The sequence below is a fragment of the Oncorhynchus clarkii genome, chromosome 2 (assembly GCF_045791955.1).
Source record: "Oncorhynchus clarkii lewisi isolate Uvic-CL-2024 chromosome 2, UVic_Ocla_1.0, whole genome shotgun sequence".
Classification (NCBI taxonomy): domain Eukaryota; kingdom Metazoa; phylum Chordata; class Actinopteri; order Salmoniformes; family Salmonidae; genus Oncorhynchus; species Oncorhynchus clarkii.
In genome coordinates, this window is record NC_092148.1 from 19,257,739 (window position 1) to 19,282,889 (window position 25,151).

Here is a 25,151-nt window from a genome sequence, read left to right on the forward strand (position 1 = left end):
TGAATGGACACTCGTGGGAGACCCTCTACTGCAGTGCATTGATCAGTAGTCAGGTAGCGTTGTACAAACACACACACATATGCACACACACACACCGGGAGAACAAGTCAAGCGGGGGACCAGGGACACAGTGCTGTCTGATCATAGAGAGTCTCCAGTTTACACAAACACAATCAGAGAGATTACAAGCACACCCTGGAGCACCCTCAAAACATAAAACACGTAAGCACATCTTCACACATACAGTGCCTTCAGAAAGTATTTATACCCCTTGACCTATTTCCCATTTTGTTGTGCTACAGCCTGGATTCCAAATGGATTCAATAGATGTTGTTTTATCTCACCCATCTACACACTATAACCCATAATGACAAAGTGAAAACATGTTTTTAGATATTTTTACAAATTTATTGAAAATTAATACAGAAAAATCTAATTTACATAAGTATTCACACCCAATAGTCAATACATGCAAAGAATCACATTTGGCAGCGATTACAGCTGTAACTCGTTCTGCGTAAGTCTTTAAGAGCTTTGCCCATTATTATGTTTCAAGCCTTGAAAGACATGAAGTAGCTTTTCAGACCTTTTGCCTCAGATTTGACTTCGTTTGTCAGGCTGCAGGTAGCAAGAAGCATGCCTAGGGCCTTGATGATAGACGGTAAATGAGTTGCCACTGTTCTGACAGCAGCAATTCGCACACGCCATCATGTGTCTGAAAGGCAGTTAAGACAGCAACCAGTCTTTTCCTTGAGAATGGTCCATCACTCTGGGCTGGCACTGAACAGATTGTAGACGATTCACACAGCCAAAAAAGGTTGATACTCCTGGACACGACTGAGCTGCATGTACACCCACAAGATTAATAGTATGGGAGGCACAAGGTGTGTATGTGGCCAGTGGATTCTTTTCCAGTATGTGTGCTTGAACTCCCTCCACTTTCCCTGACATATTTGCACCATTACTTTTACCTTGACGACGGTAATCTGCTGTGTCAATACCAGGCCCTTCCAATGCACTCAAAATCATTTCAGAAATTTCACTGCCTGTCTATCTAACAAAGTCTTTAAAGTCAAGAAAACATTCAATTATTTCCCATTCACCTGTTCCCTGAACTTTATCTTTGTGTCCCTATCTCACCAATAATACATTTTGCTCAGTATGGGAAATGTCTGGAGTTGCATCACATATACCCGAGTTATGGAATGCATCTTCTCTTTCATAAAGTATTGTTTTCGAAACCCTTTGACCACATGAACTCGCTTTGGCTCTCAGGGCTGAGGTAATGAGTCAGTCGTGCTCCTTTCTTTTTGTCCCTGTCTTTCTGTAAGTGCTCAGTTAACATTGGGTCAGAATTTGACAGCACGTCATGAAGATTGAGTGACTTCCCCCAGAATGGAAGATTCCTAGATGCTAAGTACAGTGTCACATCCAAAATCCTTTCTAGAACTGCTCTGTTTTTATAAATGCCTGACTAGATTTGTTTCTGCTGCTGACTGTCTATACAGTCTATTTCTCTGGACAAGAGGAATACCTACAGTTGAAGTCAGAAGTTTGCGTACAGTTAGGTTGGAGTCATTAAAACAATTTTTTTGACCACTCCACAAATTTCTTCTTAAGAAACTATAGTTTTGGCAAGTCAGTTAGGACATCTACTTTGTGCATGACACAAGTAATTTTTCCAACAATTGTTTACAGACAGATTATTTCACTTATAATTCACTGTATCACAATTCCAGTGGGTCAGAAGTTCACATACACTAAGTTGACTGTGCCTTTAAACAGCTTGGAAAATATATGTCATGGCTTTAGAAGCTTCTGATAGGGTAATTGACATCATTTGAGTCAATTGGAGGTGTACCTGTGGATGTATTTCAAGGCCTACCTTCAAACTCAGTGCCTCTTTGCTTGACATCATGGAAAAATCAAAAGAAATCAGCCAAGACCTCAGAAAAAAATTGTCAACCTCCACAAGTCTTGTCCATCCTTGGGATCAATTTCCAACGCCTGAAGGTACCACGTTCATCTGTACAAACAGTAATACGCAAGTATAAACACCATGAGAACACGCAGCTATCACAATGCTCTGGAAGGAGATGCATTCTGTCTCCTAGAAATGAACGTACTTTGGTGCGAAAAGTGCAAATCAATCCCAGAACAACAGCAAAGCACCTTGTGAAGATGCTGGAGGAAACAGGTACAAAAGTATCTATATCCACAGTAAAAGTCCTATATTGACATAACCTGAAAGGCCGCTCAGCAAGGAAGAAGCCACTGCTCAAAAACTGCCATAAAAAACAGACTACAGTTTGCAACTGCACATTGGGACAAAGATCATACTTTTTGGAGAAATGTCCTCTGGTCTAATGAAACACAAATATAACTGTTTGGCCATAATGACCATTGTTGTGTTTGGATGAAAAGGGGGAGGCTTGCAAACCGAAGAACACCATCCCAACCGTGAAGCACAGGGGTGGTTGCATCATGTTGTGGGGGTGCTTTGCTGCAGGAGGGACTGGTGCACTTCACCAAATAGATGGCATCATGAGGCAGGAAAATGATGTGGATATAAGGAAGCAACATCTCAAGACATCAGTTAGGAAGTTAAAGCTGGTCGCAAATGGGTCTTCCAAATGGACAATGACCCCAAGCATACTTCCAAAGTTGTGGCAAAATGGCTCAAGGACAACAAAGTCAAGGTATTGGAGTGACCATCACAAAGCCCTAACCTCAATCTTATAGAACATTTTTGGGCAGAACTGAAAAAAGTGTGTGCGAGCAAGGAGGCCTACAAACCTGACTCAGTTACACCAGCTCTGTTAGGAGGATTGGGCCAAAATTCACCCAACTTACTGTGGGAAGCTTGTGGGAGGCTACCAGAAACGTTTGCCCCAAGTTAAGCAATTTAAAGGCAATGCTACCAAATACTAATTGAGTGTATGTAAACTTCTGACCCATTGGTAATGTGATGAAAGAAATTAAAACTGAAATAAATAATTCTCTCTACTATTTTTCTGACATTTCACATTCTTAAAATAAAGTGGTGATCCTAACTGACCTAAGACAGAGATTTGTTACTAGGATTAAATGTCAGGAATTGTAAAAAAATGTAGTTTAAATGTATTTGGCTAAGGTGTACGTAAACTTCCGACTTTAACTGTATATACTGTATTCTACACCATATATTGCATCTTGCCTATGCCGCACGCCATCGCTCATCCATATATTTATATGTACATATTCTATTCATCCCTTTACATTGTGTGTAAGGTAGTTGTTGTGAATTTGTTTGATTACTTGTTAGATATTACTGCGTAGTCGTAACTAGAAGCACAAGCATTTCTCTACACTCGCATTAACATCTGCTAACCTTGTGTATGTGACCAATAAAATTGGATTTGATGTGTAGTTGTTGTTATGGTATAGTGCAGATTTTTCCATTTCAGTTCTTGTGAGACACACCATCCTCATGCTCTGGTAGTTTGTCATACATTCTCCGCCATTTCACTGATAATATCTTATAGCCATCCTTACTCTTCAGAGAACTGGTTGATGGTTTACTTTGAGAAAAAAGAACACATGGAATGCAATAGAATGCCTTTACACTCTTACTATTAATAAGCCAGTCTCTCTGCACCTTTTCTCTTCCGTTTGCTGACTTACTGTACTGTTAATAGTTGGGGAATGGCTTGCCTTCTGAGTCTGGGAGGATGATTTTATACAGTTCTGTCTCCTCACCACACCTGTTGGCGGGTCTGCGAACAATAGCTTCTCTTTCATGGTCTTGTACTTTCTCTGGCCACAGTGCTGGAAAATGTAAAACCTCATCTTCCTCACTTCGAATCTGTCCATACTCTTCCTTTCCTTTATTACTTGCTTGTTCAATCTTCTGTCACTCCTTCACTGGCACTGCTGCTACTCTTTAACTCCTCTTCGTCCTCCCTGCTCTCCTCTGCATCAGTCTGTCTGACAGCTTTCCGCTGAGATTCTGCCTACCTGGGGCTGTCTATGCACTTGGAAGAGAGTAAACAAATGGAATTTAAGGTTTAATGTTCGCTCCTACAAAGGTTACCATACAAAAAATCTAATACTGAAAGAAAATACGTTTTAATAGTATCCATATCAAATAGAATATGTATTTAAGTGTGTCTAAGTCATCATGTGCCTAAGGTCCTCCAAGGTCTACTGTTTCAACTTCATGTAGTAGACACATGTTGGGATCTTTGTCCACAGCAGTAGTAGTAGGCTACATGCTAGGTTTTAATTTTAGTCTAGCTATGGTTCAACTCTGAGACTATCGATCCCTACAGAATAAGAGCGAATCTTAGATAAAATTACTAGACTGCAGCTAGAAATGATGTAAACCCAGGATGAGAATACTGACAACCGTCAAAACATCTATTCTAAGAACAATGGATGCCTGACGTATCCATTACAACAGACACTATCCGGAGCCCCTGATAAAGCTACAACCATAAAAGACGTTGTGACTTCTGGGGAGGTAACCAGAGACTCTCTGATGAACAGACTTTCCAGCAGACCGTCCGAGAAGACAACAACGACATATGGGCGTAAATATATTTATTGCAATTATTCCCGAATGAGCGGCCGTTCATGTGCAAAGGATTAGCATTTCAATGAATATAATTACCCACTGTGTGTCGTGAATCCATTTAGTCTTTCCTGCTCCTTTATCGGTCCACGCCCCTTTTTCTTTGCCAAATGATCAGATATTAAAGTATCTGAAGAGTTATATTCAGAAAATTATAATGCTGTAATCTGAAGATTTCCCGTGGCCCCCCGACTTCCTAGTTAATTAAATGTACATGATTAGTTTAATCACATAATAATAATTACAGAGATTTGATTTGATAAAATAACAGTATTCACATTTAATGATAGCCAGAGACACGACAGTAGGCAGCTACCAGTAGCTAGCAAGCTATCAAGCCAGCTATATAGGCTAGCTAGGCTACTCAGTTCGGCAGGCAGTCTGCACTTCCCTTTTCTGGAAACCTGATTTCAGTTTTGAGGGTGGGCATAGTAGTTATCTCTCATGAATGCTTAGGCTGCATGCCGGAGCATCTGTCAGATCAGCTGTATTTTTTGTTGTTGCTCCTAGTGGAGAATGGACCAAACCATGTGCATTATGGGAGGGTGGGGGGTACAAACAGAATGGTTGGGTAAAGATGCCTGATCTGATCATGGTTTAACATTTTAATTTTCATCACAGATTATTTTGTCTAACAATGTTTAAATGATAAACAAATAATTTTCTTAACATTTAGGGGCCCCTATCAGGCTAGGGCCCCATGAATCATTTATGTTTCCCCCCTTAACGACTCCCTTGCAAACAAATCAAATCAAATTTATCAAATCAAATGTATTTATATAGCCCTTCGTACATCAGCTGATATCTCAAAATGCTGTACAGAAACCCAGCCTAAAACCCCAAACAGCAAGCAATGCAGGTTTAGAAGCATGGTGGCTAGGAAAAACACCCTAGAAAGGCCAAAACCTAGGAAGAAACCTAGAGAGGAACCAGGCTATGAGGGGTGGCCAGTCCTCTTCTGGCTGTGCCGGGTGGAGATTATAACAGAACATGACTAAGATGTTCAAATGTTCATAAATGACCAGCATGGTCAAATAATAATAATCACAGGCAGAACAGTTGAAACTGGAGCAGCAGCAGGCCAGGTGGGCTGGGGACAGCAAGGAGTCATCATGTCAGGTAGTCCTGAGGCATGGTCCTAGGGCTCAGGTCCTCTGAGAGAGAGAAAGAAAGAGAGAAAGAGAGAATTAGAGAGAGCATACTTAAATTCACACAGGACACCAGATAAGACAGGAGAAGTACTCCAGATATAACAAACTGACCCTAGCCCCCCGACACATTAACTACTGCAGCATAAATACTGGAGGCTGAGACAGGAGGGGTCAGGAGACACTGTGGCCCCTTCCGATGATACCCACGGACAGGGCCAAACAGGACGGATATAACCCAACCCACTTTGCCAAAGCACAGCCCCCACACCACTAGAGGGATATCTTCAACCACCAACTTACCATCCAGAACGCATGTTTTGCAATAAGTTTATTCTGTAGAAGCTTCCTTCTTTTCACTCTGTCAATTTTGGTGGAGTAACTAGAATGTTGTTGACCCATCTTCAGTTTTCTCCTATCACAGCCATTAAACTCAGTAACTGTTTTAAAGTCACCATTGGCCTCATGGTGAAATCCCTGAGCGGCTTCTTTCCTCTCCGGCAAATGAGTTAGAAATGACGGCTGTATTTTTGTAGTAACTGGGTGTATTGATACACCTTCCAAAGTGTAATGAATAACTTCACCATGCTCAAAAGGATCTTCAGTGTCTGTTTTTTTTAGCAAGCTACCAATAGGTGCCCTTCCTTGTGAGGCATTGGAAACCTCCCTGGTCTTTGTGGTTGAATCTGTGTTTGAAATTCACTGCTTGACTGAGGGACGTTACATATAATTGCATGTGTGGGGTACAGAGATGAGGTGGTCATTGAAAAATCATGTTAAACAGTGTTATTGCACACAGACTGAATCCATTGAACTTACTATGTGACATGTTAAGCACATGTTAACTCCTGAACTTATTTATTCTTGCCATAACAAAAGGGTTGAATATTTATTGACTTAAGACATTTACATTTTAAACATTTATTTTTAATTCATTTGTACACATTTCGAGAGAAAAAAACACAGGCCAGTGACACAAAACACACATTTAATTGGTTTTAACACCAATTAAGGCTGTAACTCATCAAAATGTGGAAAAACTCAAGGGGTGTGAATATTTGTTGAAGGCACTGTAGGCTGCTACACCATACTAAATGAACCCTGTATTAACCCCCTGTGGCCTATTCCTCTTTCTTGTGTTGCTAGAGGTACCTCCCTTTGCTCTGGCTGCATTGAGAGTGAGATGATGTGTTATTGTTGTGTGTGTGTGTGTGTGAATGGTGACGCCACGGATAGATACTGCCTGCTGCAGTGGATGGCTGCATACAGTATGAGAGACAATCAGCTTTTTGATGCATTAACTGTCGTTGATAACACGTATTCCCACAAAGAGAGGTACTCTGTGATGCTCCCCCTCATATCACAGAAGATGTTTGTCAGAGTGGTTCAGATAAAAAATATATATATATATATATATATATATATATATATATATGTTTTGCATAGGCTAGACTACACATCCACAGTAAATGTAATTTGTCACAAGTACGACCATATTTCTTCGTCCTGGTCAAAAGCTTTGTATGTTGTGCCATTGGCAAAGCACATGTTCCAAATCTTTTGAAAGTGGTTGATTTAAGTTACAATTTGCCAACACTGATGCAATACTCCCTTATCATTTCTGACATGTAAATGTCACTGATAATCTGAGACGTTTTATCTTTGGATGTTTGGTGTACATGCAGCTATTTCGGTGAGTTTAGATGATACACTCTCACTGTCCTCTACAGGCTCCTCATTTTTCATGTTTTTTTTCATGTTTTTTCACGTGTACACAGCCTGTTCACATCCATTTACTATATTTGAGTAATTTCTCCCTGATGAGAGAACATTTAAATTTTTTACTATATTTGAGTGATTTCTCCCTGATGAGAGCTACATTGTACACAATGACACACACATATGCACACAGGCATGCACACACATGCACACGCACACAGGCACATACACAAAAACCTAGAGGTGTCTTTCTCAGCCCATTGTTCCTCATACAGCTCTGTGCCTGTTTGGTTGCCGTGTGGTTGTGGTCAACCCACCCGTAGGCCTCTAACTTAACAGATCTGAGAGTCCCTACTGGGACACCGCTCAGCGGGATTTTCTACTGGCCTGGGATCAGTGCCTAAGCCTTCAATAAGGAGGTAGATTCCCTTTATCAAACAGCAACTCTGCTCACATGTGTTATTCCTATTTATTTTATTTTACAGATCATGTACATTGCATTTCCCTCCACATGGGCTACCCTCACACAAAGGAGTATAAAGGTTTCATACCCAATTGCACCCCATTTCCATTATAGTGCACTAATTTGTCCCCCAAATGGGTGCCATTTCAAATGTAGACACAGCCCTTCTCACAAAATGGAGGAACATTACATCACAGTCCTTCCTAATTTTCCAAATAATTTTTCCGTTAATAATTTCAGATATTCATTCTTTCCATTTTGCGAGAGGAGAGAGAAGACGCCTATATATCTGCCTTTGGGTATTTACTGTCCTCTCTGTCTAAACTTCAGGACGCCTTTAAAGTTTTCCTCCCTTCCTTGGTTCCTTCATTCTACACCAGATGCAGTCAGGCTGAACAGCTGCGTATGTTATTGGTATTGGCAATTATAAAGTAAGCTCAGGCCATTTGTGATGGAGGGAGGCAAAACTGAAGAGGCCTGCAGGGCCCGGACCCTAGCTTTAAGTGGATCATCGGGTAGGCTGGGAGAAGGTGACCGCTCAATTTAATAGCGCTTCATTAATGCAGGAGTATAATCCCAGCATTCATCCACATCTGATCCTCAGGTAACACTTGATTTAAACTATGAGTAGACTATCAGTAAGATGTTTGCAACATGTCTATTGACATGCAGCTACCCCTTCAAATGCATTGCCAATACAGTGATTATTCATATTGACTGGTATAGTTGTGTGGATAATGGAACAAAACCAGTATCTCTCTGACTCTTAACCAAACAGTGTATCACCAAGACAGAACACACAGTAACTATCCCTCAGATGCTAAGTATGCCACATAGATAAAAAGAGAGCCCTCCACACACTCTGGACTTAATGTGTCCCATAGTCTTTATACCTGACAGAAGGTAAGGATATATTTGAAGCTCCACACAGTGCAAAGAGATAGACAGCCAGATAGCTGTAAATCAGGGTCAAGGTTGTGGAAGAAAATACATATGAATCCGAAAGGGATGTTTGGTTATATTGCAAGGATTGTTGTAAAGTTGTCCTGTTTTGGGTCAGAAGAAGATGATTGAAGTAATGTATTTTAGGCCTTGGGTGAGATTGTGAGAACCCATGCCTCTAGTCCGTACCTTTCGTGTCCCAGACAGCGCTAGTGAAATACTATGATATGAAAGTACCAGACAGACTGTGACTAGCTAGCTGTCATTGTTGCCTCAGGAACAGGCTAGATAGTGGGTGACATAGCTAGCTTCACTGTTTTCACACACGCTTCCTTATTCAGTCAAAACGAGTCTAGTCTAGTCAAGCCTAGTCAGTGGAGATAAGAGAAGAGGAACTGTGCAGCTGCCAATGTGATTTTATGTATCTCTTGTGCTCATCCTTGTCTGAATAGTACATCACTGACAGTCTCTTTGCTTTCTCAAGGGAACAGTGTGTTACTTTGATATGTTTTTGCAACTTGTTGAAAGTTCCTAATGTGGCTTTTATTTAGTTTAGTGTTGATTCTCAAATATTCACTGTCATCTTGAATTTATTCTCCAGTGTTGTATAGTTCACAATGCCAATAGTCTTTTTCAATATACAGAAAGGGAGTTGACAATATATTGAACTACAGTATTTTCCACAATCTTAAGGCATTTCTGAGCTGTGCTGCAGGAGAAATGTGTATTTCAATACCATAAAAATATTGATAATCATAATCTGAAGTTTCAGGGATAAAAATGAGGTGTCAAAGCTTGTTTATAACTTATGTGTTCACACAGCTTTCTTGCTGAATTTCGAACACGGATGAAGCCACATTCCAAGCACTTTTTTCTTCTGATAAATATTACAGAATTAATGCAGCAGATCCATGTTAAATTTAGCATCCAAAGCTGCTTTCCTCACTATAATGAAACACTGCAGACAGGCTCATACTTAAAGAGGCTTATTCAAATGATTTAAAAAGCTAAGTTGACAACACAGAACAGGGATCCAGCAACAACGAGACATTGCAAAGATGAGACAAGATTTTTTTTATATCTATTTTTTTATAAAATAGTGATTTATGAAAGGTCTTACCACTCAGAATGGTATAAGTACTCTGAAGTGGGGAGTTATTACGTCATCTGAATATTACCATTAATGAAAGGTCTTACCACTCAGAATGGGATAAGTACTCTGAAGTGGGGAGTTATTACGTAATCTGAATATTACCATTAATGAAAGGTCTTACCACTCAGAATGGTATAAGTACTCTGAAGTGGGGAGTTATTACGTCATCTGAATATTACCATTAATGAAAGGTCTTACCACTCAGAATGGTATAAGTACTCTGAAGTGGGGAGTTATTACGTCATCTGAATATTACCATTAATGAAAGGTCTTACCATTCAGAATGGTATAAGTACTCTGAAGTGGGGAGTTATTACGTCATCTGAATATTACCATTAATGAAAGGTCTTACCACTCAGAATGGTATAAGTACTCTGAAGTGGGGAGTTATTACGTCATTTGAATATTACCATTAATAGAGAACCCTTATGTTCAGACAGGCGTTGGAATCATTTCACGGGGCGCGTTTTTTCACAAAACTGGACCTTAGGAGTGCGTATAATTGTATCCGGGAGTGAGATGAGTGTAAGACCGCTTTTAGTACCACATCTGGCCATTATGAGTACCTCGTCATGCCGTATGTTCTATTCTGGACTCTAGATGCCGGGTGAGGGGCCTGCAGTACCTCGTGGACTGGGAGGGGTACGGTCCGGAGGAGAGGTGCTGGGTACCGGTGGGGGACATTTTGGACCCATCACTACTGAGGGACTTCCACCTCCTCCACCTGGATCGCCATGCGCCTCACCCCCCGGGTTGCCCTCGAGGCCTGTGGCGGCGCGCTGCGGGAGCTACGCGTCGGGGTGGGCGGTCGGGAGGCGCTCGCCGGTCTACTAGCCGCCACCGATCCCCTTTTTCTTTTCTATTTGTTTGGTCTTATTGGTTGCACCTGTCTCTTATTTTGTTTCTTGATTGTCTATTTAAGCCTGTCAAGCCCGCCTATTTTTGAGCGGGATTGTTTTTCTGTTAGTCCGCTTGTGCGTGTTGTGTTCCTGCCCGTTTGTGCCCTGTGTTGGGTTGGGCTATTTTCTGTTGATTTTTCGCCCGTTGTTTTGGGCATTGGTTTTGGGAATCCTAGTAAAGTCGGTTTCCCCAGTATCCTCTGCTCTCTGCATTTGACTCTGCACCCACCACCCCAGGCGTTTGTGACACTTACACGTAATGCGGGCAATTCTATGCCAGGAGGTCCCGGAAATATTTTTGGTATCTCTATTCTGGCAATTCCCACATATAAACTTCATTGGGAGGAAGGAAGATTGATATGCTTTTTACTTTTGTAAATAGAAAATTATGATTTAAGTGGCAATTTTAGGCCCTTTTTAGAATTATACATACCACCTGTACTCTAAAATATGGAGTATGTATAGATTCTGAAATAAACATTTCACGTTAATTTATTCAATCTCAAAAGTACCCTTGAATTTAAAAAAAATTGTAATTGTCATATTGCTTTAAACGTTTATACTCAGGGGTGAAAGTAAGCCGGTATGGTCCGGTACTACAGCCCAGCAAAATAAATAGTAGGGGTACGCTGTAATGGTAAATCGTGAGCCTATCACAATTAACACAATATGTCAAAAAAACTATAGACTATTACACCATTGTTTAACATTACTGCATGTCAGCCTAGTAAAAAATCAGCAAATTGACTTGAAACCGGGTGGTATATGCTCCGAATTGTGTTGTTGTTCGATGAGAACACTTACATTTTGCCAAGGCGGAGACAAGACACGCATGGACAAGGCGGAGATGAGTAGTCGAGACCGAGGCGTAAGTGGACAAAAGTGGATGCATCAATTCACGCTACAAGTATAGGCCTAATGACAATCTCCAAATGTCATTACAATTCCTATAGGCGTTTTGAACAGTGCACTGTTGAGGTTTGGAGGCTGGAATTATTTTCTGAGTGGATGAACGTGCACGGGTAGTCTACAGGAGCTTATTTTTTAACCCTCCTGTTGTGTTTGTTTCATGTTAATTCGTTCTGTGTTCCCGGTCCAAAATGACCACCCCATTATTGCTGATTATATGTCAATAATAATACATATATTATCACCTAATGTTGTGTTAGATATTTTTATCAACTTAAGTTCTTGTGAAAGTTTTGAACTTCTATTCTTCTATTTATGGCCTGTAGGCCTCATTGACCTGAGCTCATACAACTAGTTTTTGAGTTAAAAAAAGCATAATGTATGGATTATTAAGACTATAATAAATACTCAGATGAAACATATTGTGCTATTTAACACAGACTACTTTGTGTCAAAGTTTAACAAAGACTCTCTCCACCACACCAGTGTCATGATCAAAGATATGATCAAGAGCCTCACATACAGTAAATCGTTTGGTCATTGTGCTGCCACAGAATGAATTGTGAGCAAGGCCTCAAAAAAGCTTTATATACCAGAGCTGCGAGAAAAGTTGTGATTGTTTGTGAGAATTCGTGTGTTTGTGAGAATGCCAACAGGTGTGGTTCCCGTGGGGGAAAGATTCTATTGGGGAAAGGTTCCCGTGGGGGTTTCCATGGAAGCCAAGAAGGGGAGTGAGCTCTTCCAGGCTGAATGCCCACTTTAGCCCGGCATCTCCAGAGCGCAGGCACAGGTCGAACCGGGCTGTGGGGGAGCACTGGAGATCTGGTCCTTGGAGGAGGCACAGGATGAACCGGGCTGTGGGGGAGCACTGGAGATCTGGTCCTTGGAGGAGGCACAGGTCGAACCGGGCTGTGGGGGAGCACTGGAGATCTGGTCCTTGGAGGAGGCACAGGATGAACCGGGCTGTGGAGGAGCACTGGAGATCTGGTCCTTGGAGGAGGCACAGGATGAACAGGGCTGTGGGGGAGCACTGGAGATCTGGTCCTTGGAGGAGGCACAGGATGAACCGGGCTGTGGGGGAACACTGGAGATCTGGTCCTTGGAGGAGGCACAGGTCAAACCGGGCTGTGGGGGAGCACTGGAGATCTGGTCCTTGGAGGAGGCACAGGTCGAACCGGGCTGTGGGGGAACACTGGAGATCTGGTCCTTGGAGGAGGCACAGGTCAAACCGGGCTGTGGGGGAGCACTGGAGATCTGGTCCTTGGAGGAGGCACAGGATGAACCGGGCTGTGGGGGAGCACTGGAGATCTGGTCCTTGGAGGAGGCACAGGATGAACCGGGCTGTGGGGGAACACTGGAGATCTGGTCCTTGGAGGAGGCACAGGATGAACCGGGCTGTGGGGGAGCACTGGAGATCTGGTGCTTAGAACTTGCACCGCTCCTCGTGGCTGCATGCCCACTTTAGCCCGTCACGTGCGGAGCGCAGGCACAGGACGCACTGAGCTGTCCCAGCGCACCGGAGACACACTGCGCAGAGCCGGCGCAGGATACCCTGGGCCGAAATGGCGCACCGGAGACAAAGAGCGCTGGGCTGGCACAATTTGCCCATTCTAGCGTGGCACTTGCGGAGAGCTGGCTCCGAGCACACCGGGCTGTGTACGCGCACTGGAGACACTCTGCGCTTTACCGCATAACACGGTGCCTGACCAGTACCGCGCTCCTTGCCGTGAGCACGTGAGTTAAATCCGCCAACCTCCCCGTGTGCCACCCCCCCAAAAAAAATTGGAGAGTGGCTTCTCGGGCTTCCATCGATGACTTGCCTCCTCATATCGTCGCCGCTCCTCCTTCGCTGCCTCTATTTCCTCCTTTGGACGGCGATATTCTCCAGCCTGCGTCCAGGGTCGTTTACCGTCCAGGATCTCCTCCCACATCCACTCGTCCTGTCCACGCTGCTTGGTCCTTCTTTGGTGGTGGGTAGTTCTGTTACGATCGCTGTCGTCGTGGAAATGAACGGACCAAGGTGCAGCGTTGTGAGCGTACATTTTTCTTTATTATAAATGTTGCCAACAAAACAAGAAACAACAAAAACAAAAGTGAAGTTACTAGGGCTATACAGGCCACTAGCATAGACAACTACCCACAAAATACAAAAGAGAAAAAGGCTGCCTAAGTATGATTCCCAATCAGAGACAACGATAGACAGCTGTCCCTGATTGAGAACCATACCCGGCCAAAACATAGAAACACAGAACATAGAGTTTCCCACCCGAGTCACACCCTGAACAACCAAACATAGAGAATAAAAATATCTCTACGGTCAGGGCATGACATAAACAGGATGCACCTGAGCTCAATTTCTAATCTGATAGCAACATGAATGCTCATGTAAATAAGGTATTTCATTTTTTGTATGTACATTTGCAAACAATTCTATAAACCTGTTTTCACTTTGTCATTATGGGGTATTGTGTGTAGATTGCTAAGGAACATGTTGTAACATCTGATTCCAACTCACACTCTCAAACACGTAGATCCCCTGAATGCAGCTCACTTTCTAGCCCACGTTCCATCTCACGCTCTCAAACACAGTAGATCCCCTGAACGCAGCTCACTCTCTAGATCCCAATCCCCTGAATTCTGATCACCTGTTCACACACCTGTATGTCATTATCACACACTATTTAGTTCAGTTCGTTGCACCTCCATTATTGTGAGGTATTGTTTGTTTTGTGACACACTTTTATTTGTAGTGCTGTGTTTACTGTAATGTATTCCTCCAGTGTATTATAGTTTTTGCCTGCCTCACTAATGATGCCTTTTACCTATTCCCTGCCTGTACTTTAGCCTATTGGATTCCCTGTTATCAACCTATTGCCTGCTCTCCCGGACAATGTTACTAGCCTTTTCACTTCCTGTACTGTTGCCTTTTTTGATCCCCTGTGTATGACCTTCTGCCTGCCCCTGGACCCAGCTACCTGCCTCCTCCTGTGGTCCTTTACAATAAACACCTGCTGCGCCCTCCGCTTGAAACCAGCTCTGTCTCCCATCGTGTTCATTACAGAACACTTCACCAAAAACAACAGCTGCAGCTACATCTAGCCAGACAGGAGGAACGAATCGATGAAGTCTGCGACCTCCTTCACCAGACCATTCCTGCTTCACCGATATCAGGTGCCACAGCCTCCTCTTGTTCATCTCCCCCAAAATCCATGCCTAATAAATGACGGCTCCCCAGGGAAATGTCAAGGATTTCTCATGCAATGTAACCTGTATGTAGACCATCACCCTGCTGACTTCACCGCTGACAAAGACAGGGTGGACTTCGTCATCTCTCTACTCACAGGCAAGGCTATGGATTGGGTCACAGCCCTGTGGGCCGCTCAAAGCTCTGATCTGTCCTCTGAATGACGTTTCCACGCCCTCTTCAAGGAGGAGTTCGACCATTCAGTTTCAGGTCGTCACACCAGGGACCTGTTATGTGAGCTTCGACATGGCCAGCAACAAGATCTCACATTTTCCTTTCGGGATCTGACTTATTATGGAGGAATGTCTTTTGACACATTCATTCTGCGTGGTTACAGGGTTAATTCTGTGTCGTTACAGGGTTAAAACAGAAACAGCTGAAAGATGAACAGTTTAGGCATTCATTCCGAGTGATTAAGGTTAGGGCTATGGTTTGGGATGGTCACTTGGTGTTTCCATCAACTATCGTCAACTATTCCCACGGCTTGCTAGAGCATTGTGAACTGGGGTGGTGCAGTGGTCTAAGCTGTGCTCTCCGGCTCCGAGCATCCACATTGGCTTTTACATTTTTTTGTGAGTGCTGAAGAAGGCATATATCGACATTCTCACGACCTTTTCAACCACTTTAAATCGAAGTCTATTCGTAGTGATCAGGCTGCTGACAAGAGGTATGTGTAGGGCTAAAAAGGGCCTAAAATGGCCACTTTCATCATGATTTTCTCCAAAATGGTTTGTGATACAAATGTAAAAAGTGTTAGCTGTTGATGTTACTCTTCAATAATACAGACCCCAAAGCAAATCAGGGGGAGGAAAATAGGTTTATTCAAAAAGGACAAATCATGATTGGAAGTAGATGGTCATTCTCCCCTATCCTCAGTGATGCTCTCCTGGGACTCTCTTCTGATTCTCTCCACAGAAGAAAGGAACAGGATGTAGTCTATAACCCAGCCCTAGCCTGTGGTTGACCAATTAGGATTACTTGCAATAAAACTGAGCCAATGCCCAAATAACAAGTATCCTATTTCAGGTTGGACCAATGAGAACGTGCCACACTAGCTATAAGTTCAGGACTGACATTCCTAACAGACGTTGAACTGAAAACCAACTACTTCCATTGATAATTCCCTATTACATTGATCGTTACTACTCTATTGACGTCTCGTCCTCTGTCTCTGCGTTGTGTATTTATCTTCAAAATATTCTTATAAAAGCATATTCAACATCGTTCCTCCCAAATGAATTTTCTATGTGAGAAATGCCAGAACAATCTGAGTTACCCAAAATGCTGTATTTTCAGGCCTTCCTGGCATCTATAAACACCTGATATTGAAACTGAAGTCAAAAAGGCAAATAATCGTGCAGTAAGTACTCATGTGAAATCAAGAGTACAGAGTAGCTATTCATTGATAGATGTCACAGAAGTAACTGCTGCATTGTAATTTGCTGTATTTTTGCCCCTGAAAGAGAGATCTCTTCACTAGCAATGCAGTGAGGGGGAACTTGTGCGACTTGCCATGAAGTTAGTGCAGTCCTTTTGTGGTCTACTACCGTTAATCCGTGTCTATGAACAAGTGTGACAATAAGCTCTCTGTCTGAACTGCAATCCTCTTAGGCAAGGCTTTGTGGGTAAACTCGCCTCATGCTAATTCTAAACCCCATTTAGCTTTGAGGGACTAGTCAGCTGCATTGAGATTAATGGTCGAGTGACTACTTGATTTAATAGGGTTATTTCACTGCTTACGGGGGGAAATAAACAACAAAGTTAATGCAAGACATTCGTCACTGACGTCCTCAATCTATCCTCTGCTCTACGAGGGAAGGGAAGAAAAAGTTTTCTTTTTGCTTTCAGAATGTTTCACTCTGACTGTCACTTTTCTTTTTGTTAACTTCAGATGTTTGGGAGACTGCAGTTTTTTATTATTGAGAAAATGACTATTTTGTTAAACGATAGGAGTCGATTTAAATAAAAGTATTGGTTTGTGGTTTGAGAAAAATAGCCAATTCAGATTGTTTTGATATTGTGGATTCAGGCCTTCTTGCTCAAACTATTTCTGCTTTTGATATCTTCCCTAAAGTAAGAATGAAATAGCTAACTAAATTGGAAGAAAGAAAACAAAGTGCAAAGAGTTAGAAAGTTTATTTGTATGTAGAAATGATTGTGGTAAATTAGAGTATATGGATTTTTAAAACTCTATTAGAGATAAATGCTGTGGAGAGAAAGTGCTGCGCAATTTTCCATTACGGGGTGAAAAATGACAATCCTTGTTTATCTTTTTCCATGCCGTCAGCTTACTCACAACTTAGCTGCAGGGGATTACTGTGACTCTGTGGGTATGGGACTGTCACTGACGTTTCTCTTTCCGTGAGACAACACAACACTATGTGACACAGGTGATCTGAGACTAGCAGTAACACATTTCACAAACAAGTAGCTATGGTCAAAATGATTAACACAACTACATGTATTTATTACTCTCCATTTACTGTAAATATTATCAATTCAGAATTATACACCCCACACACATAAACATATAGACCCTCCACATAAAAGCACTCACACACACACACACACATATCCCCAGCTGCCGAAACCGCCTGTCTCTCTCCAAGCCTGCTCCGCACAGCCAGCGTTCTCCAGGAAGTAGAGCTGAGATTACCTAAAGCTGATTGGCCAGCTCCTTAATGTGTGAGACCTTCCAGCGGACGGCTTAGGCTGTCATTACACCAGCCTGATCACACAGAGCTCCCCACACAGACAGATGCCATTTTGGAGAGAGTCAATCGAGGGATAGAGGGAAGGATGGATGGTGGGTAGCAGCTTAGGTATGGAGGGACCTCACATGGAGGGTTAAAGAGGCAGCATAAATCCATCCACTATGTCATTGTGTTCACCAGTGTATTTGAGTGGACAGACTGTAGGTCTGATATGCAGTACAATGGGTGAGCTATGTTCAGACTGGATATACTGTTGTACACAATGGTGTAGCCATCAAATGTGTTAAGATAGAGAGATTTAGTAATATAGATACTTGAATGTGAGTGGTCAAACTAGGCTGTCATGCGAAATTTCTGCTTCTCCTCTTCTCTCTTTCCCCCCACCATCACACACACACCACCCGGTCAACCTGTTGGCTCAGAGTCTATGCCATTCATCCAGCCTGTGACTGACAATCGATTGCTGTGATAGCTGTGCCGTGGAGCCAGTTTGGGTTGTGATTGATATGGCCTATCAGCTCCATGCATCTGGACACTGGCTCTGCTGGAAATGGGCCGTGACGGACAGAACAGGGTCCTTCAAAACACAACCCCTCCCCAGCTGCTCAGATTGATCCCATCCACCCTGGATTTCAGTTTGACTTCTAAATCTTCCTTCACTCTGGCTGGGCAATAGTAAACACCTCCACCAACTCACTCAGTACAAAGGAGATTTGACATGTCTTTTGCAGTGCAGGCAAGTGAAGGGAAGCTGGATCATTGTAATGGGTGGAATGGATTAAGGTATCAAACGTGATTTAATGTGACAGCAGCTTCCACTGGTCTGTTGTCTGACTTGTCTATGTTATCTACAGTACAGTACATTGACACTTTCATCAATATCTTTTTTTAATTCAGTTTATCTCCTTCCTTTCTCTCATTAGACATCCTGTCTGGAGTTTTTATATTGTTTGTATATTGTACATGGATCTACTGAGGCACGTTACCAGATGTCTAAACTGCTGCAATACTATTTCCCTCAGCTTGTCACTCCAGCATTCATCTTGGGGACTGTCTGTATGTATTGGCTTTCATTCCCTTCCTCCTAACCTCCCTCCTTTCCTCCCTCCTTTCCGCCCACGTCTTTCAATGACGAGGTGGAGTGATGCTCAAACAGCTTTCTAGCGCCCCCTTGCTTTACAAAAGATACAGTGCAGAAGATTAAGTTCTGTCTGTCTGTCTGTCTGTCTGTCTGTCTGTCTGTCTGTCTGTCTGTCTGTCTGTCTGTCTGTCTGTCTATGCATGTGTGTGTCTCCCAGACTCTTCCGGAGGAGAAGGGGGTCTCGTTGTGGTGGCACAAAGACAGAGCTTTGAAGTGGGTGATACTGGCAGAGCTCTCTCTCCCTCTGTGTGTGTGTGCCAGGGAGACGGGGTAGCCTCATGCCCTCTGATCTCTTCAAAGTACCATATCTCCCTACCGTTACTCTCTACCTCAAGCTCTCTCCTTTTCTCTTCCTTTCATTTTCTCTCTTGGTCTCTCTCTCTCTTTCTGTTTTTCTCTCGTTCACTCTCTTTTACTCAATCTCTCATTCTCGATTACTCGCTCTCTTTGTCTTTGCTTGTCCTCTACTCTGTCCCATTCATTTTATCCACCGTATTCCCCATTTTTATCAACAATTCTCCTCATTTTTAGTCCCCTATTTCTCCCCAAAAAGATTTTGTTCTCTAATTCCATCTGTTCATCTGTGCCTCTCTCTCTTCTCTTCCATCTCCTTCCTGGCATCATTCCAACCTGTCTGGATCAGGACATCGTTCAGATGGGTATAAAATCACCAATCTGACGGAAGCCTGGGGTCTTTTCATAGACAGAGGTCTGCAGCGTAGTCATCTTCATCCCCCTGTCAAACTTCATACTCTTTCCTCCTCTCTCCCCTCCACCTCTCTAAGATCAGAATGAATGGTCGGTTGGTTGAAAATCCAGCGCTTGCAGAAAGAGGAAATGAAGAATATATGTATAATTATTTAACTACATGTACCGTACATGTGAGCAGTAGCAGTAGAAGTATTGCTGTCTGTTAGTTTACTCCAATCAAGGTAGGGATGGTAGGGTGGGGTGCAGATAGATTGTGGGTTCTATCAAGTTAATGGTTTGCATCACATTCCTTCATACCCCCCCACGACATATTGACGTCATATTAGCTATCATCCAAGTCAACATAGAGAGAACTAACGCGTTAGTAAACCCGGTACAATCACGCAGTACAGTGTACAGAAAGTAGTTTAGCAATTACACCGGCGGGCCCTGGTGGCATTAAATTAATACAACCAAAAGCTTACCTTGACTTCCAGAGTTCCATTGTTGGACAGACATAGCCAGCTAGCTAACATAGCATCCCTCCCTGTTCCCTCTCTGTTTGAGCCGGGTGTTTGAGTATGCTAAACTAGCTAGCTGCATTCACTAGCAAAGTAAGTGAAAGTGAAAAGAATACAACAAAATATAGCTTAGCTCTCTCTCTCTCTCTCTCTCTCTCTCTTGCTTCTCCTTAATTTTTAAAGAAATGTATTTGGTCAAAACTTTTCAACTACTCACCACATTGTATGTACTGCAGTGTCAGCTAGCTGTAGCTTATGCTATAAGTACAAGATTAATTCTCTGATTCTTTGATTGGGTAGATAACATGTCAGTTCATGTTGCAAGAGTTCTGATAGGTTGGAGAACGCCCTCCAGGAGTTGTAATAATTACTTTGTAAGTCTATGAAAGGGGGCTTCCTAGGTTTTATATTGAAGTCAACATACCCAGAGGAGGACGGAAACTATATGTCCTCTGGCTACACCATGGTGCTACCCCAGAGAGTGCTGTTGAGCCTATTGTAGACCTTCATTGCATAACAGTATTTTTTCTTCAATTATTTGGTGACGTGAATATAATTAGTATAGATATATCTCAAAATGATAACTTTTTTAATGTTTCACAATTTTAAAAAATGAAATTCACTGAGTAGGAAGGTCCTCCCATTCCTCCTTCAAGGAGCTTCCACTGGTCCTGAACCTCCATATTTGTAACATTTCTACCCATATTGCCCTAAAAATAAATACTTTACCCAAGAGTATAATGATATACAAGCAGGTCTGAGTTTTACATTTTCAATTTCCTAGCTTTGTGTGTCGCAAGAACTTGGAATAATGTAAAGCTGTTGGTTGCCCTTGCTTACCTCTCTTACACTAGGATCTATCTTGACAAAAAAGAGAGTGTCTGAATTAGACAGACCTATGTGAATGAGAGTTGAATGAAAAATATAACATCACAGTGGTGTATTGTTTTTTTTTATTTTTCCAACTTCAGTTGTATGGGTCTTTTCTCTTCTAGACTCTTACCCAAACAGGCATGCCTGGCTCTGGGCAGTCGAAGCCAATGGCCATCAGGAACTCTGCCCCCATTTCAGAGGCTGTGGCCTCTCTCAATCCATCTTCTCTCTCTCTCTCTCTCTCTCTCTCTCTCTCTCTCTCTCTCTCTCTCTCTCTCTCTCTCTCTCTCTCTCTCTCTCTCTCTCTCTCTCTCTCTCTCTCTCTCTCTCTTTAAAATAAGGTGGTGTGAGTTTTAATCAGAGATTGGCTGGTCAGGTCCTGAGTAGCAGTAGATAGAGAGAAGAGAAAAAAAGAGTGAGGAGAGAGATTGCTGGAGAGAGATCTGCTTTAGTGATTAGCCCTCTCTGACATGACCGCCAGACCCCTCCAATGGACGTATTTGGAAAGGTAGTGATGGACTCACTGAAGATGAGAGGAGAAGTGGAGAAAGAGGGACTGAGTGACAGACAGCTTGGAAGAATGGACTCCATAGTGTCAGGTGTGAGGCAGAGTTAGTTGGAGGAAGTAGCCATTGTTTGCCCTGTGGGTGTTGTTTGCCCTGTGGGTGCAATACAAAGCCGATCTCAGCAATAGTTCTATGTCACTCACCCCAAATGTCTATTAATTTACAACTTCAATTATGACATGGAACGATAACGATTGAATAGTTCAACATAACATACACTACCGTTCAAAAGTTTGGGGTCACTTTGAAATGTCCTTGTTTTTGAAAGAAAAGCACATTTTTGGTCCATTAAAATAACATCAAATTGAATCTACATAGGAGTACAAAGGCCCATTATCACCAACCATCACTCCTGTGTTCCAGTGGCACGTTGTGTTAGCTAATCCAAGTTTATCATTTTAAAAGGCTAATTTATCATTAGAAAACCCTTTTGTAATTATGTTAGCACAGCTGAAAACTGTTGTACTGATTAAAGAAGCAATAAAACTGGCCTTCTTTAGACTAGTTGAGTATCTGGAGCATCAGCATTTGTGGGTTCTATTACAGGCTCAAAATGGCCAGAAACAAATAACTTTCTTCTGAAACTCGTCAGTCTATTCTTGTTCTGAGAAATGAAGGCTATTCCAAGCGAGAAATTGCCAAGAAACTGAAGATCTCGTACAACTCTGTGTACTACTCCCTTCACAGAACAGCGAAAACTGTGTCTAACCAGAATAGAAAGAGGAGTGGGAGGCCCCAGTGCACAACTGAGCAAGAGTACAAGTACATTAGAGTGTCTAGTTTAAGAAACAGATGGCTCACAAGTCCTCAACTGGCAGTTTCATTAAATAGTACCCGCAAAACACCAGTCTCAACGTCAACAGTGAAGAGGTGACTCCGGGATGCTGGCCTTCTAGACAGAGTTGCAAAGAAAAAGCCATATCTCAGACTGGCCAATAAAAATAAAATATTAAGATGGGCAAAAGAACACAGACACTGGACAGAGGAACTCTGCCTAGAAGGCCAATATCCCGGAGTTGCGTCTTCACTGCTAGCACAATGTGCCATTGGAACACAAGAGTGATGGTTGCTGATAATGGGCCTCAGTACTATGTAGATATTCCATTAAAAATCTGCCGTTTCCAGCTACAATAGTCATTTACAACATTAACAATGTCTACACTGTATTTCTGAGCAATTTTATGTTATTTTAATGGACATAAAAAATAGCTTTTCTTTCAAAAACAAGGACATTTCTAAGTGACCCTAAACTTTTAAGTTCAATACAGCACAGACGGCACAATACATGGTATTTTCTCAGCACAACATACAGTATAACCCTGAAATCATCTTCGAAGTTGTATAGTTAGACACATAACAAACATCTAAAGCACCATTCTGTGTATTCTCTTCAGCCCAACGTATTGTGTACTGCATAACCCTTAGATAATCTTAGCTACAAGCTGTAATTAACTTAGGAGTTTCCTGTTGGACAACTCCTGAGTATAATTTGAGACAAAAGTGATGCACTATGGTCTTTTGTAGTTCTACTATATGCCCGTCACAGGGGGCTGCTGATTAATGAACCAGTTGGATCTCCAGTTGGTTGAACTCTGGCCCAGACTTAATTAAAACTCATACACTGACCACCAATCATAAATTACTCCCCTCAATCTTGTGGCACTTCCAGAATAAAAAGTACAAATTGGTTCCTCACCAATTAATTATTATTATTTTTATTAAAAAAAGGGAAAATAATATAATCCCAAGGCGGCGGTTAGTAGTGGATGTAAAGGTATATGTACATGAATATTACACCTGTGGTATTGGTTTAGACTTGGTTTAAAAAGCTTAGCTTTGTGAGTAGCCTACATTAGCGGTTGTCATCCTATCGATAGCTTGCCTATATAGAGCTGGTTAATGATTGATGCATTTTGTCTGGTGTGCTTGTGTTTCCCAGGTAGCCGCTGTCATAATGCTGTGACCTCGCTGCTTCTGCCCCACCTGACCACCTGATCCCTGACCTGTACCAGCTGTCTCAGAGCAGGAGGGGCCTGCCCCACACCAACACCTCTACTTCGTCATGGCTGTCCCTCCTTGGTTATATAGTTAGATATTTGGTGTGCGCAGGTATATGTGTGTGTGTGTGTGTGGGGGGGGGGGGGGTACTGGTACTTCTATTACCATCTTCAAGTGAATGGCATACTAGTCTACTGTGGCTAATTTATACTGTACCTAACTGTGGCAGCCAACCAGCCAATCATGGAAGAGAAGCTTCAGGTGTGGTGTCACCCAGAGCTGTTGATGTATCCACTTACTTTACCCTGTTTCCTCTGTGTTGGTTAACTTGTTTTTGTTTTGTAAACACTGGATCATATTTATCTGATGCTACTGTATCTATGAAGTATGATATTAAAATGTTGTGTAGTACTAATTATCATTAGACAAAAATGTATCAAATGGTATGAAAAAAACCAACAGTACTTTAAAATATGATTCACAGCTGTTTTCATAGTCCTATTTTACTATCATTTTATTCTTGCTATGCAAACACAGGCACACTTGCACACAAACATCTCTATCTGCCATGATCTGAGTGTAAAGAGTGGAACATGTGACATAAATTACATGTTTGTTGATCGCCTGAAGCACTCACCCTCTTGCCAATCAATTGGCAGTAGAGTCAACCACTTTCCCTCCATTCCCTCCAAATGTCTCATCCTGTTACATATTTTCCAGGAAGGCTTATTTAGAGATAGTAATAGACTTAATTAATCTCTCAGAGGGGTGATTATCATCTCTCTGATTTCTCCTCTGGGCTGTATGTGTGTGCTATTACTGAGTTCTCTGAAAAGATGGGTAAGACTCTTCAGTGTGCAGCTTCAGTGTCAGCTCCTAGCCTTTTCTGCTTCCAACATCATGCATCCTTCTTTATCACTCTTCCCTCACAATCCCCCGGCATCAGTGGGCTTTAGCTCTGAACTCATCGCATGCATACACAAATCTGAAGTGTTTTATTATTGTTATTTTCTGTTAGTCTTGCTGAATCATTGTACCAAGCTTTTTTATTTTGTTTTTTAATTTGTACCTTGCTGAGAAAAGGAACAAAATGAACCAAAATCACCAAATTGTTTTTCTGAACCAATCACAGGATGTTGGTGGCACTTTAACTAAGGACTCGTGGCAATGGCTGGAGCAGGAATGTTGGAATGGTATTAAAAACATCAAAAACATGGTTTCCATGTGATGCCATTCCATACTCCGTTCCAGCCATTAATATGAGCCGTCCTCCCCTCAGCAGCCTCCTCTGGAACCTATCCTCAATGTCTGGCATCACGATTCAAATCTATGCATACATGTAAGGTGATGTAAGTTAGCTTCTCATATCCCTGAGAAAATTATTATTTTATGTAAAGCTTAAAGTTTCTTGAATTGTGGTGTAGGCGATGAGAAGATAAATGATAGCTGTGGATACCTGTGAAGGTTTTTCTGCTTTAACTAAGTTGTGCTTTATTGCTGGAATATATTCCTTCAGTGCTTGTAAATGTTCTCAGCGTCGCAGAATATGGTTATTCACA

General features: G+C 42.2%; 1 protein-coding gene across 1 annotated transcript in view; it reads left to right on the forward strand.

Annotated features, from left to right (window-relative positions):
* The window catches only part of LOC139380137 (t-SNARE domain-containing protein 1-like), a 123,882-nt gene extending 100,162 nt beyond the window's left edge, over positions 1-23,720 (forward strand). Inside the window, exon 12 of the mRNA XM_071122583.1 lies at positions 23,534-23,720. The gene's annotated coding sequence lies outside the window, so the exon portion shown is untranslated. The remainder of the gene's footprint in view (positions 1-23,533) is intronic.
* Positions 23,721-25,151: the final 1,431 nt, after the last annotated feature.